Source organism: Emydura macquarii, unplaced genomic scaffold (assembly GCF_026122565.2).
Source record: "Emydura macquarii macquarii isolate MOO-44397 ecotype Brisbane River unplaced genomic scaffold, CSIRO-AGI_Emac_v2 contig_2473, whole genome shotgun sequence".
Lineage (NCBI taxonomy): Eukaryota > Metazoa > Chordata > Testudines > Chelidae > Emydura > Emydura macquarii.
Window position 1 is genome coordinate 39,469,401 of NW_027132610.1, and position 13,117 is coordinate 39,482,517.

Sequence of the window (13,117 nt, forward strand, 5' to 3'; positions counted from 1 at the left end):
TATGCTTAGACCTCTAAGCCATAGTCCTCTGGTGATAAAGAAAAGATAATATATTATGGGCTACTGAACTGGAACAGCCATTGCTAGATGGAATTTGGAATAAGAACAGTAAACAACGAGTGAAGTTATACCTCTATAAGACTCCAAATAATTATACCCTGGAACAATCCAAGGAAAAACTCATCAGTCATTAACTATTGTATAACATACGTGATCTGAAGTGATGTAGTGAATAAAATTAATACAGTTTAAGGTTAAAAGTAACCATAGGAGGGAAAGGGTCAGAACTGACTGAAGAGGTATTAACAGTGACAGCATATGTGTTTGAGTTTTGGAGCAAACAATGTGAGCCCTTGGAAAGGCACCTTTCATGCTTAGTTGGCTCCCATTTGACATACCTGGATCTCAAGAAATAGCTTTGGGACCCAGAAACCAATTAGACATCCTATGGGACCAGAACAGAAAATCGCTGGTGAGGTATGAAATAATGATTGACAATTGAATAGTATAAGCTAAATTCAGTGGTTATGACATTAACACAGAAAATGAAAAAATCCTGTAAAATAGGATAATAAACTAGTTTAAATTGAGATTATGCACAGTCTGCATGAAAGGCCTGGTTCAGAAAATGTCAGAATGAAAATGTTATTTGATTCAGTTACATTTTTATTATTATTCCTAAATGAAAAAATAGTGATCTAGGTTGCCATAGCAACAAAATACCATATTTTATTTCTATATAAATCATCAGCAAATATAGTGCTCTGACATGAAGCCAAAACCAAGGCCCAGGCTTACAATTAACATTAATTTAATGCATTTATAATACAAAGAGAAAATTTTCTGACCAATTGGTTTTGTTTTCAGATTGAAAGACTGCTAAAAAGGGTATTTAATGCTAATATTGATTTCTAAAGAAAAATGCTTTACTTAGACCAAACAACCCAGAGTTCAAAATGTCTCTAACAGCCAAATTTTCAATTAATTGGCTAATTGTTCATGTGGAATTTTGCTCACACACTAATTTATACATACAATTCAATGCACGCTGCATTTAATCAGACAAATTAAAGTGTTCACAGCAGTGTGTGCAAAACTACACATGAAAAATTTGATGCTACATATTGAAAATGTAGTCTTTAGAGACATTTTGAACTCTAGATAGCTTGCACTAGGTGAAAGCAGACTTTTCTTGTAAAGGGGTCAGATTCTGCCACCCTTAGTTGCTAAAATCCAGACTCAATTAAATGAAAGGGACTACTTGCAGAATAATGTATTTCTCATGTACTTAACTTTACATATGTAAGTAGTCCCATTGACTGCAATGTCACTTCTCAAGAGTGTAAAATTAATTGTGTGTACATTTTTAGAGGATCAGGGTGTTGGGCTCTGGATCAATTCCTATATCCACAGCTGGGCACACAATAACTGTACCAATGAAGACTAGGATTCAATCTCTTCAATACAAAGCTATTTATTGAAAAGCAGGTATCACAGACACATAGAAAGGACTATACAATGCCTCTCCTTAGTAAGCCGCAATTTCACAAGCATTAGCCCTCAGTAAATATGCTGATTTAGTATCCTGATTATTAAACAAAGCGAGGAATAGCTCCACTTCTAGGTGAAGACTCTCTTCCTTCTTCAGATTCCCTCAGGTACTTTGTCTATTTTCTGAGTCCCTCGTAGTGGGGTCTTGGCTGCCCCAAAGCCCTCTGGTCTATGATCCCTCGTAGCAGAGTCTAGGTTACCCCGAGGCCCTCTGATCTCAAGTCTCTCTTTTGTCTGACAGTATCACCAGCCTTCTTGGTTAAATGCATGTATATAGAGAGATATAATATGTGATTTTCCTAGTCCTTACACCCTCTTCCCTAAGGAGTCACATGTCCCCAAAATATGCATTGCTAGCATATCACCTAGCGTATCATAATTAATTCATAATTTGGGACGGGGCAATAGGGATTGGCTGACATTCACTTTCCATTAACGACTTCCCCCAGCATCTGACATCACGTTGTTCTATAGGGTCAGTTGACCCAGGTCAGCTAGTCCCAGATTCACCATTACACACCTCCACGTGCACACATCAGGTGAACTGGCCTTTGGCTGACTGTGGCCATTGATCTTCCACATCAGCACAGCTGCTTACATAGGGCCTGGACAAACATTCATGACTCTTGTCGATGCCAAGTGCGAGTTTGGCGTTCTCAGTGATGTTCCACTGTCTAGTGCTAAGAGGCCCTGCTCCCAGAATCTTCTAGCACTCAGGTTCACCAAACTTGTCCATTGTAATACTATATTGTTATACAGCACTGTCCCAATAGTCCCCCACTTGCACCAATATTGCACCAATCATATCAATTATGCCAATTATCCCACCAATGGGCCAAGTGTCTTCTTTTTATCTATTTTGTGGCTTTGAGTTGTGCAAAATGAATTTTAAAGGCTCCCTGTAAAGCTTGTCTTTTCTTATACTGCTTGCATGCTTGATACACAATACAGAAGCATAAGAATAACAGTAGCATAGTTCCAACAATCCAAAATAACATAATTGGTTTCTTTCCATTCTGTTACATGACATACAGTATCATACCAAGCACACATTTCACATGCTAGATCTTTTGCAGTTTTTTCAATGATCTGATATTTCCAAGCAAGTGCACCTTTCACGGCTATGACAAGACCTGTTGTTTGTTTTATCTGGTGTAGGGTTCCCTGTTATGTTTGTATTTCCATGTCCCAATCTGTATCATTCCATTTTGTTTCTTCCAAATTGGGTGACCTTAATCTGGGGTCTGGTATATATGTTTTAACCACTTGGGGGTGCCATTGGTATTGTTTGTATTGGAAATAGAGTATATCTCCACATGTGTACCACATCCCTCGTTCTACAAATCAGGTTTGGTTATTTATAGTTAAATTGCGTTCTCTCTCCTGGTGCCAACATATATTTTGATTTATTTCATATAATCCCCACCAATCTTTTTTTCCATTGCAAGTCATGGTAATGTTATCTTCTATCCATTTTATATTCCAATTTCCCCTTTCAATTAATGCTGCCCATTCCCATTGGACTCCATCATATTCCATTTCCTTCTGGCATTATTTCATAGTATTTCATAGTATCCAATTTCATTTCCCCAGCTGCTGGCATAGATTACTGGATACACCTTTTGTACCTGAGAGGATAAGAACACATTGGCATATACTACACTTTTGTACTCTTACCCTGCAGGTGCCTTGGAATGTGTTGTTAATATAAGAATAGTATTGCAACTCCCAGTTCAATGTCCTTGACCAGCTACCTTTAGCACTTTGTTCCATGGTATCTCCATTGTTCTCCCAATATTCCTTGTGCCTCCATACAGACTTCTCCCCAGGTTAAACCTGCACGAATATTCTTTACTTGGTTAACAATTTCCAAAATGGCCTTTCCCAATAAATCGCTCATTTCCATTACTGCATGGCCCAGTTTTTGGTCCATTAGTTCCCCTTGGGCTTCTGTATTTGTTGCTTCAGCCAACTGCTGCAGAGCATCTCTCACTCTTTCTCTTAAAGTCAAGAGACTCCAAGTGTTTCCTAATCCCAAACCAGTTTTAAAAGTTTCCCAGGTGACATCTCTTTTAACCATTTCTCTTCTTTTTAAATCCCAAGACCAATATGTTTTATATTCAGCAACCCATTGGGAACAATTTGGATAGTGGCTGTCTATAATCCAATCTTCAGGGGATAAGACAAAAGTAATCTTAAATCTGGATTCATCTTGTATATATTTGCGACCATAATCATGACCTGGGATCAGACACTCCATCCGTTTAGGAGCTAGAGTAGTGATATTTCGATGCTCATCTGTTTGTTGAATTACATTAATCCAGATTTGACTCATTCTATTTTCACTATAAGTAAAACATTTTAAAGCACATGTGTGTTTGTTGGGGACACTTTTGCCTGGATACCTCCCATCCTTTAAATTGAGTCCCATTATGATGTCCCTGTACCATAACCCCTTAATTTCCAAGCTCCCACTCCAATTCATATTCATTACCATATTCCAATGAACAACTTAATGAATACCACTTACATCTCTAGTGATAGATATTAATATTTTCTGTGATGTTATTACAGTTTTACAAAAACTCCTGTGGATATGCCTGTTACTTTTGTCCAGTTTTCAAACCAAGCCCCTTGGGTTATACACTCATGAGGTGCCTCTCCAGGATTATGTTGGTATGTGTGGGGAGGTAACCCATGCAGAACACTGGGCATCCATTTACATGGCCATGCTTGATCTGCATTGGCACAATGCCAAACTGTCATACCCTTCCTCACTATCATCATAATTTTCATAATCCTCATTGTTCTCAGCTGTAAAAAGCTTTTCATAGATCAGTAGGACACTTGGAAGACCTTGCAGTTCTTGAGGGTGTGTTGACAGCTGACTAGTCTTACGGGTGTTCTCTCCCTTTGAGGTGACCATCTTAGAGACATATATCTGGAGGACAGGTAAACTATCATTTGCCAATTGGGGTTCCATTTCACTTTCCTCACTGGAGTTCATTTTTAAAGGAGTTATACTCAGAGGAGTGCTCTCTGTGCTTCCTTCCTCCTTATCACCTATGGAGGTTTCCCTTATGTTTCACAGGCTTGTATCATTTAACATTTAGCTTGTATTATTTAATGGTTGGCTTTCATTTTGTTGTGCTTGAGATGGCTCTAACTCCACGGGCCCCACAAATGCAACTTGGTGGTATCATTGATAATTTGGACCCACCTGATCCTACCAATATGTCCCAAACTCTACATCCACCTGCTTGAATCTTTCTATGCATTTCCATTCCAAACAGGTCCCCTCTACACATTGATCTTTTTCTGAACATATAGGAGTCCATCTAAAGGGTCCCCGATCATTTAGTCCTTTGAGTAGCCAATATTGCCACCTCCTACACTTCCACCTGCTTACTTCTACTACCTTCCCTCCAGGGATAGTTAGGATACCCACTTCCATTTGCCAAGACCTCATCCAGCTCCATTCAGTGCCTCCTGGATGTACTGTGATGATGATCTGCCCGCCCCCAAAAAGGGCTTTTGTCTTACCACAGTGGCCTCACACTCTGCTGGCTTCTCCTCTGGCTGCAAATCCATGAAGAACAGATTTTCCAACCAGTGATCCAGTAATCACATAGCAAGCGATCCAACCAGCAAGATTCCCCAACATACTTCTTCTGGTATCCATATATTCATCAATCTGCAAAACAAAACAAAATAAAAGGCTTCCAATTTGGCCTTACAGATCAAATTAACAATATTTATATTCACATTAATGGGGTGGGTTTCCTTATAACTCTGGAGTTGCTATACAAGTCGCTTTATTTTCCAATTCATTGTGTACCCGAATAATTTAAGGAGACAAATATCCATTGAGTCACAATTAGATTTCATGTGCATTTGAAGGTTGCACGCTTATTCCACTATTCACCACTTCGTCGTCTTCTTCGTCTTTTTCTTTCATGCCTTATCAAGGGATCATTGGTCCATAACATACTGCAACAAAAGGTCACGAACATATATACATATCCTATGCTTTAGCTTATCATACAGGATATAGCCTGTAGGTTTCTGGCATTACAGACAAAATATAAACTTGTAAATTTATATATATTAAGATGGATATATATGTGTGTGTGTATATATATATATATATATATATATATATATATATATATATATATATATATACACTAAAACAGAAAGTCAACTTTATAAGAAGAGATACATATATATGCAAGCAAACATATTAATTCTATAAGCTTATAATACATTTTCTTTTTCTAAGACTTCTCTCAATTGTGTGATGGGCATTTAGATTGTCATAATGACACTTGCCCTTACATCTTCTTACCTGTGTTTCCCATGTTCTCAAATATACAGTTTGATATGGTCAGAATGTTTCCAGATGCCCCCTGTTGGAGTAGCCATTAAGACTGCTATTGGACTGGTTATGTACTTGATAGGGTACAGCCCAGTCCATTTTGGTTCCATTTTCCCTCTTGTAACAAAACTCTTTAGCATTGCTTTGTCCCCTATTTTCCATTGGTATCCCATTTGTCCTTTTTGGTCCTCTCTCTGTCTTCGTTGGTTTTCTTCTGTCCAGATCTCCTCCATTGTTTGAACCAAGTTTCCTATCCATACTTCCTTTTGCACCCATTCTGGCATCTGCTTGGCTAATGTTAACAATAATTTCAGGGTCCTCATGGTCCTGCCTGTCATCAGCTCGAAAGGCGTGTACTAACTCCCTGCTTGTCTTAAAGCTCTCATGGTCATCAGAACAGCAGGTAAAGCTGTTTCCCAATCACAACCTCTTGTTTGCATCTGTTTAGTCAGTGCATCCTTTATTTCTCTGTTTTTCCTTTCCACCTTTCCTGAACTTTGTGGATGATATGCTACGTGCCACTTCTGTTTAATTCCCATCATCTGTAACAAAGCTTGTACCACTGCTCCAACAAAATTCACACCCTGATCACTATCTATACACAAAGGCATGCCCCATCGACTCAGCACCTGTGTCCACAGGGCCTTAGCCATAGTTTGAGCTGTGTTGTCAGAGGCAGGAATCACTTCAACCCAGCCTGAGAAATCATCTATTACCACTAGGCAATACGCTTTTTCTGTAGGAGTTTTTCTTAGAGGTCCAATGTAATCCATTTGCAGTCGTTGCCATGGGCCTGTAGTATCAGGTTGATGCCTGATCACCCTTTCCTTCCTGCTTTTAGGATTAACCTGTGCACAAACCAAACAGTTTTGACAAAAGTTTTCAATTTGAATCCTTGTTCCTAGTCACCACATCACTTTTTTACTTATTGCAGCCTTTTTTTAGATCCAAAATGTCCTTGTTCATGGATAAATCTTATTATTTCTTCCCTGCTTCATTTTGGGGGTACCCATCTTTCTTGTTGTCCTTATTTTGCCACTATTATTTCTCCTTTTTTTTCTATTTCCCATTCTCCTTCCACTCCTGCCAGTTTTTGTCCCCCCAATTCACAGTCCTGATTCTCATATTGCACAAACATACTCTGTTCTATGAGTTGCTCAGGATTCAGTTCCTTTTCTGGGTCAGCTTCTGTATTATTTAATTTGATTTCTTTTCCCATTTGATTGAGTTACCACCTTGACTTCACTTCTCTCTAAGTATGGCATGATAGCAGCTGCTTGCTTAGCCATTGCATCTGCTTTATTATTGTAAAATCCTTCCATGGTAGATGAGGTACCTGGGCTTTAACATGCTTAATCTTTGTAGAGCCCATTCGCTGTCTGATTGTTTTCCATATTGGCCAATATGAAATTTCTTTATCTTCTTGTTTTTCCCATATGGGGCCCCAAATGGGCTATTCCTTGCACTGTCCAGTGAGAGTCTGAAGATATAACCACATCACAGTCCAGTGGGGTAGATTCCAAGGCTATTTTTAAAGCTACCACTTCACATCCTTGCGCTGACATGCTTTTGCATGGGATTGTCAATTCCTGTTCTGGAAGCAAGCAAACAGCTGCAGCTGCACAAACAAGTTGTCCCTGTTTGTTATAACTAGATCTGTCTGTAAACCATACCCACTTGTGATCCAGTACTGCCTGCAATAAATCTCCTGCTTCTTGTAGTGGCCAGTCATATGGTCTCTATACAGGTATTGGGCATTCATGTTGCTTTCCCTGCATTATTAACATATAGGGGAGCATTGGTGGATTCTTTACTTTATTTGCTACCACCCTCCGGTTCTGTAGAATCAAAGCCCATGTGGCCAGTCGATGATCACTCACTCTGATATCAGATGTTTTCCCTTGAAGGATAAGTTTTACTGGAGTGTGTGCTGTAGTCTCTATGACAGGGGCTTGCCCTATCATATACTCCCATTTCAATAGTGCCCCAACCAATGGCCAGGCATTCCAGTTCACAGGAGGAAAAAGTAGATTCATGTGGGGTAAGCTTAAGGCTTCCGTAGGCAACAGGTCTTCATCTCCTCAGGGTCTCTTATAGTAGCACAGCTCCTATATCTCGCAAGCTGTGTGATACCATCAAATAAAAAGGTTTAGTTGGATCTGAATATGCTAATGCTGGTACAGTCATCACTGCTTCTTTTAGTTTTTAAAGATCTTATCTTGTTCTGGGTCCCAATCCCATTGTTGTCCCTTTTTTATAAGTGACCACAGGGGCTTGCAAATTGCTGAAAAATTTGGTATAAAATCCTGAACAAATCCCATAGCTCCCAAAAGAACTCTCACCAAATGCACATCCACTGGTTTAGAAAGGGTGCTTAGGATTTCCACCCTTTGTTTATGGATGGTCCGGCCTTCCTGCCCCAGTCTGGTACCTAGATATTCAACCTCATCTTACAGTTGTGCTTTTTCCCATGGCAGCTTAAAGCCTGGCATTTCTACAATGCTGATGACCAATTTAGTCTGGCATCTGCATTCCTCTTCAGAGATTCCTGTAACCAAAATGTCATCCATATATGATGTAACCCAGGGTTTATCTGGTTCAGGAAGCTGGTCCCACATCTTGGTTACGTGAGCATGGGCTATAGTGGGTGAATCCTGGAAACTCATCGGTAAATGTCTGAAATTCCACTGTCTGTTCTTAAAGGTAAAAGCAAACCCAGGTTGACTCTTGGGGGTTAAAGGAATAGCAAAGAAACAGTTAGCAATATCCATAACAGAAAACCATTTAGCTGTAGCCATTACTCTGGCTATTACATTGGGGAAGTTAGCCCCGATTGGGGCAATAGGAACGGTAACGTCATTAATTTTCCTGTAATCAATCATAAGGTGCCATCTGCCGTCTGGTTTCTGTATCGGCCAGATGGGAGAGTTGTATGGAATTTGGCATTCCGCAACCACTCCTTGTGCAATTAAATCCTTTAGCAGTTCTTCTATATGGGGAAGGCTTCCACTGGATAAGAGTACAAATTTTCCCACTATCTCCACCGCTGCTTCTATACTTCCACATTCAGATTTCTTTCTAGCCCATACCAAGGGAAATTCCCTTGTCCACTCATTATCTGGCAACACCACAACAGCCATGGCCTCGCAAGCCCACTTTCTTAATCCTCCTGAAATAATTTGTTCCTCAACACTTTCTCCTTCTTTTCCACAGCCATCTTCCTGCCAAATCAATCACCCACTTTTCCTGTTGAACCACATCTGCTCCCAGTATAGCTCTTCAGTCATCTGAACACAAACCACAGTATCAATCAGAAACTCAGTATGACCTACTATCCATGGTGGATGTTCTAATAAAATCCCTCTTACCTTTCCGCCGTAGAATCCAAACAAAGCAATAGTTAGTTCCTGCCGCAAATCCGTTTGCACTGACTTAATCAAAGTTGCCTCTGCTCCTGTATCAATTAATGCTAGTACATTCCCTTCTGCCCCCACCTGCCTCGCACTCATACATGGTCTACCAGTTAAATGGGGCTGTAATTATCCAATCTCAGGGGCAGAGGTTGCTAGGGGCATTGAGATGTGGGGCTGCCCCGAAGGCTGCTCCTCTCTCTCTGTGTCAATTCCTGTGACAGAATACTGTAAGGGCTGAGTGGGGTCTGTCCTATTATATAATCATTTGCACTGCTTCAATAGCTTTAGCTCTGGGTTGTGGCACCGGTTGGGATTGTTCCCTTTTGGTCTGTTCCTTTCCCATCAGTTCACGTAAAGCAATTACTAGTTCTTCTGCAGGGTGACCATCAATCGTGTCATGTCCGATCCCCTGTTTAAAAGATGAGCCCATACTTGCCCTCTCAATGATCCTCCTGAGGCCACAATTCCTCTTCCTCTGCCTCTAAATCCACAAGCACCTCGTCCCCTACCACAACCAGCATTCAGATTTGGACTATTAGGTCCATTACAACCTGCTCTGTTAGTATAGGAGATTTCACGGACTGCCTTTTGAGGAGCACTGCTTGTATTACCCAACACCTGCTCTGCTTCCCGAGCTGCTCTCAGTAACTCCACTTTAGTCCTGTTTTCCCATGGCCCTATAAAATTTTTAATAGGTGATCTTAATCTATCACACATTAAATCTATTACATGCTTTGCACTGTCATCCCAGACAGCAAGAATACATGCCAAAGTCTATCTAGTACAATAAGCCATAACAGTTTCTCCTTCCCGACACATTAACAACACAGCCTTTCTTAGCTCAGCAGGAGACAGGAAAAATCGAGCTATCTTTTCAAAGCCTCATCCTTATTTTGCTCACCTTCAATTTCTGCCAGTACTGTTGGTCCTTCCATAGGTCCAGTGCATGTTAATATTAAATCCCTTAGGTCTCCCAAATCCAATTGTTTCTGGATGCTATATCCCAAAAGCTATGCCATACAGTTTTTCTTTGTTAAAGGTCCCAACTGTTTGGCCAATGCCTGCTTTCCAGTTTCAGTCAGAGGACAGGTTATTTCCTCCTCTGTATGTTGTGGGGTCTGGGGCATTTGCACAATTAGTGCAGTCGGTTGAGTTCCCGGAACAGATTCCTCCTCCACCAGCTGGTAAACTGGTCTTCCATCATCATCCACTACCACAGCATTGTCATCATCTAATTTAACATACTGTTCTCTTTTAATCACTGAACGGTTTTAATCCGTATGTCAATGTGATGATAAGTGGGTTCTCTTTCCACACTTCCATACGTTTTTCCAGACTGCAACATCACACATACTTTTTTGCCTTCCTCCTTTTTTACTATTACCAGCCTAAGCTGGTGGAAGGGCACTAGGAATAGCACGTTGCACATGATATTCCTGTTCCCACATCTCTTAATCTTTCTCTCTCTGCCATTCTTCCAAAGCATTTTCCCAATCTTGATCATCCCAGGGGTTATCTCCCAAAGCCACACTACCGATGGTTTTCTGAGCCACTAAAACTTGTTTCAGTTTACTGATCACATTAGTACATTTCTTGTGATCCAGTCTTTCCAGTTTCTTAACCTGATCAATTAAAAGTGAAACAGCTCCTCGGTACTGCAAAGCCTCTTACCTCATTTGCTTTCTCTCCTGTTCCTGTATGTGCACCCATTCCTCCAGCTCCTGACATGTCTGTGTCAATGCTGTCGCTTTCTGGGCACTGGTTAAATTCTGGGTTAAATTTGTTTGCAAATCTCACCTCATATTCTCATTCTGTACCTTAACCTTTTCCAACTCCGATTCCAAAGCCTCCTGCATACAGTCCAAAACATTTCGCTCTTCCAAAAGCTTATCTACAGCGTGATACATGACCCACATGGCAGCATAAGTCATCTGCTCCTTTTCTGGACTATAATCCTCTTGGTATTTCAACAGTCGGTCATTCAAACAACCCTCCTGATGTGGAATGGGAACAGCATCAGACAACCATGGATCTGATCCCAAGCTCTCACAAACCTGTCTCAATAGAGATGTAACCTCCCCCCCCCTTCTTTTTCTGGGTTACTTGGGAACAGGCAACACTCACCAGTGTGCAAGGGCGCCTAAGGTTGCTAACCACAAAGGAGATCCTGAGTATCCCAGTGATGATGTAGGATAGGTGGGAATCCTCTATCCACCCCTCTGCTGCAGTCCCTTTACTCTTAAAGGAATTTAAAATTGGTGGTGCCTCCACCTGGCTGGCCCCTGCACACTCTCAATAGTGGGCCTTGGGAGCTTCCAGGACTAAACCTAGTCTAATAATTATAATAATCTGAGACATAGGTCTAACTCAACAATTGCAATTATGCAAACTAAACATCCAATATACTTAAATTAGAGTTAACACACCTTTACTTAACAAATTAAAGAAATATGGCATAACAGACTGAAATTAAACATCACTATTATTTTAAATCCACAGGGGCAGAAGAATACATCAATTAATAAAACGAGTATACAGTAATAAATGAAACTTGTCTAACTGGTATCTACACTGCCACTATTTACACCACCTCCGGAGTGTACACTCCCCTAAAGTTCAGAGCCGTACCCCCTTGCTTGCGTGGGCACGCTTGAAGATCTGAAGGAGACAGCACTCTGTTGGTTCAGTGCAGCAGTTCAGCCCAGGTATCAAGCTGGAGATTTGGAGTTGGCCCAACCAAATGTCTGCAGTCCTGGCCCTGCTTGAAAGAACTCTCTCTCTATCTCTTCTCAGGCTCAGTCAAAGTCTCTCTGCTGTGCCCCTTCCTTTACAAGCTCTGCCCCAAACAACAAAGGGGGGGAGACACTCACACCACCTTCACTGCAGGCCCACCTCAGTCAGTTCCAGGCTCAGTCCCTGCCCTGGCTTGGGCAATGCCACCAACCTCCGAAGCTCCCTGCTCGATCACAACTCCAGCAGACTCTCAACAGCAGCTTCGAGACCCCGGCAGCAGGCAGTAGCTAGCAGCAGGCAGCCAGCAGCTTCCAGTCTAGCCTGCGCTCCACCCCAGCACCAAAATGGAGTCCCCCACATGCTTTTTTCTCACTCCCTGGAAGGGGAAGAGTCTTGCTCCTTTTTTCCCCAAGGCATCATGGGAGTTGTAGTCTCCTAGGATCTTCCTAACTGTAAAACTCCCAATTAAGTTCCAAGGCCCCAGAAGTACAGGGTGCCTACAGAGAGTTTTCAGCTAGACCTGGAAGTTTTGGGGCAACCCCCTTCACCTCTGAGGTGCACCCGCTTTGTTTACTCTTACAAAACCTTGACTTGAAGATTGCACTAATATAACCTCTCTGCTTGTCTGTGATCTCTTGTACCTCAATTCAAACACACAAAGTCAATACACGTCAAATCAATAAAGTCAATTTAGCTTCAAACAAAATTCTGCTTCTCAAAGCAAAATAAAACACCAAAAATCTTCAAAGAAAGCTCTGTTCCTCAATTCAACTATTTAACCATTAACTATTAGCTTCACTTGGCACAGTGTCCGCATTCTCCACCACTGTTGGGCTGGGGATCAATTCCTATACCCACAGCTGGGCACCCAATAACTGTACCAGTGAAGACTAGGATTCAATCTCTTCAATACAGAGCTATTTATTGAAAAGCAGGTATCACAGACACATAGAAAGGACTATACAATGCCTTTCCTTAGTAAGCCTCAATTTCACAAGCATTAACCCTCAGTAACTATGCTGGCCCCACATAGTATCCTGAT

The 13,117-nt window shown here is 41.2% G+C and overlaps 1 long non-coding RNA gene across 6 annotated transcripts; it reads right to left on the reverse strand.

The window, feature by feature from the left end:
* Positions 1–1,464: 1,464 nt before the first annotated feature.
* Positions 1,465–12,388, reverse strand: LOC137163123 (uncharacterized). 6 transcript variants are annotated; one of them, XR_010922633.1, is made up of 4 exons: positions 11,971–12,131; positions 11,140–11,336; positions 5,095–5,245; positions 1,465–3,179 (listed from the first exon to the last, which is right to left on the reverse strand). It is a non-coding gene; the product is annotated as an uncharacterized lncRNA (long non-coding RNA). The 6 variants fall into 6 exon arrangements; XR_010922636.1 differs by lacking the exons at positions 11,140–11,336; positions 11,971–12,131 and adding an exon at positions 12,235–12,388; XR_010922632.1 differs by lacking the exon at positions 11,140–11,336.
* Positions 12,389–13,117: the final 729 nt, after the last annotated feature.